Here is a 2,792-nt window from a genome sequence, read left to right as displayed (position 1 = left end):
CTGCCAGGAACACTGTCTCACGGCTTCATCTGGCTCAGCCTCAGCGTGGCTCAGTTTTGAATTCATTTTAAGATTGTTTTTGTATTCATTTAACTTCAGCATGACTAAATTGTCTTCATCTTTTAAGTTTTGCTTCTCTGTCTTCACTACTGTCGTTGTTTTTGGCATTGTTGACTTCATCGTAACTATATTCTGCCTTTTGTTATATGAAGGTTTGAATTCACCACAGCAATATTGTCTTCCGTGTTTTGGCATTTTTTCTTCTTTTTTTTTTCTTATTTTTTTTTGTTTTTTACTTTTGTTTTTCACTTAACTGTATCACCACTCTTCATGGCGCCCACGTGGTCGTGTTGTGGTATGGTGTTGTCTGGTTGTCGCCTATATTTTGTTTTCTTTCGTCTATGAGGGTCAATCAAGTTTGTTTTTTTTTGGTTACTTTATCTACTTTCATTGTTATTGTTTTTTGTTGTTGTTTTTTTGTTCACTTGATAGAGAATGAGGTCTGTTTTTGCTATGGCTGCGTCTGCGTCATATCTGCGTCTACTTGTACGTTCATATGGGCGTTGCGTCTTATAATTGCTTCTTCATAAGTGTGTGCTTGTACGTTTGTCTATGCTTGTACCACGGTTCCCACAGTCATTGAAAATCCTGAGAAAAAAAAAATCAGGCTCAAATAAAAATTTTTAATGGAAAATCATGAAAATATTCTTGATTTTTTTTTTTAACTTGTCACTCCTGGAAAAAAAATCCTAAATAACGAGAAATTAAGTTAGAGCTTCAGTGTTCTGTAGATAATTTGTAGACTAGAACAGAATACAATGACGTCAGTGTTATAATGTTAGTGAACATGGATTTTGAACCTAAAGTGTATGATTACAAAGCGTATGAGTACAGAGTTAATACAGTGACGTAAATTTGCATGTATTTTCCCGCCAAGGTTTAACATTATACATAACGTGTTTGCCAACCAAGAATATTATCTTTTTGAGTGTTGGAATTGCTAAAAAAAATATCACCAGTAGCTACAAAATGTCTACTCCTTGTTACTCTTTGTATTCCAGTAACTACAAAATATCTACTTGTTACTCTTTGTATTCCAGTGACTACAAAATGCCTACTAATTACGCTTTATATTCCAGTAGCTACAAAATGTCTACTTGTTACTCTTTGTATTCCAGTAACTACAAAATATCTACTAGTTACTCTTTGTATTCCAGTGACTACAAAATGCCTACTAATTACACTTTATATTCCAGTAGCTACAAAATGTTTTCTAGCTACAAAATATCTACTTTTTACGCTTTATATTCCAGTCGCTACAAAATATCTACTGTACATGTTACGCTGTGTATTGAATTTACATCTACAGGATCAATCGGTAGAGAAGTGCTACAGGGTTATACATTAATCTGTCGCCTGTGATGAATAACATGAATAGCATTTCTCCAATACTGGGAAGACGTAGGGCGGTGTAAGGTGTCGTGCGGAGAGGAATTCCTTGAGGTGTGCTAATGCCGAACTTCTAATTAATCGCTTTAAACCAGGTACAGTCACCCAAAAAAGTCCTGTCGCGAACCATTAACCCCGAGATTCAGACTCTTGAATCCGAAGCATTTATGGACCGAATAATGTATCGGTGTCTACTGGTTCGGGTTCACGAGTCTGAATCTCGGGGTTCATGGTTCGCGACAGGACTTTTTTGGGTGACTGTACATCCTCTCTGAATCCAAAACGAGTACAATATATCTTTAAGTCAGGTACAGTCTCTCTGAATTCAAAACGAGTCGATGGAAGATGTACAATGATATGTAATAAGAGAGGTGGGTGGAGGAGGGAGTTACCTCAGTTTGCTGTACTGGGTGTTGGAAGGTTGTGCCATGGAAGCCTTCATCATGAGACTTTGGGTTGTCCACCATATAGAATTCAGTGTGACTTCGTGAAATCATTTTGACTTAATCGTGACTTCAGTTTGACTTCATCGTGACTTAGTTTGACTTCATCGCGCTTCAGTTTGACTTCATAAAATTAGTTTGACTTCATCGTGACTTCAGTTTGATTTCATCGTGACTTTTGTTTGACTTCATCATAATATTAGTCTGTCTTTGACTTCATCATAATAGTAGTCTGACTTTAGCGAGACTTTACTTTTACATCACAGAGGTTTGACTATGACTTTATCCTGAGTTGTTTGGAGGTCATCGAGACCAATTTGGCTTCAGTTTGGCTTCTTCCGTGTTACATTTACCCTTGAACTTGTCTCCCCGTTATCTTCTGCCGCTAGTTTTCCCGCTGTTGTGAAAAGACGGTTTTATCATGTGTCCCAAACTGATATTTTCCTTCCATTTGTCTGTCTAATCTATATGACTGTCTCTTCTGTCTGTCTGATTGTCTGTTCCGGCTGTCTGTCTGATTGTCTGTTCCGGCTGTCTGTCTGATTGTCTGTTCCGGCTGTCTGTCTGATTGTCTGTTCCGGCTGTCTGTCTTGAGCAGTGTCTAGTTGAGAATGAGGAAATTATTTTGTTTTATTTGTAGAAACATAATTACAGTTAACTTTGTATTGATTTTTAAAGACTCTCTCTCTCTCTCTCTCTCTCTCTCTCTCTCTCTCTCTCTCTCTCTCTCTCTCTCTCTCTCTCTCTCATTTCTTTTTTTCTCACATTTCCTACCCAAGTTTTGCTCGTATCTCGTTTCCTATCATAAAAGTTGGATAATATTGTGTTTGTGTGTGTTTGTGTGTGTTTGTGTGTGTGTTTGTTTTTTGGGGGGAGGGGGTAGGGGTGGCCATCAGACAG

Source organism: Homarus americanus, unplaced genomic scaffold (assembly GCF_018991925.1).
Source record: "Homarus americanus isolate GMGI-L3 unplaced genomic scaffold, GMGI_Hamer_2.0 scaffold46823, whole genome shotgun sequence".
Taxonomy (NCBI): domain Eukaryota; kingdom Metazoa; phylum Arthropoda; class Malacostraca; order Decapoda; family Nephropidae; genus Homarus; species Homarus americanus.
This window is presented reverse-complemented; position numbering follows the sequence as displayed.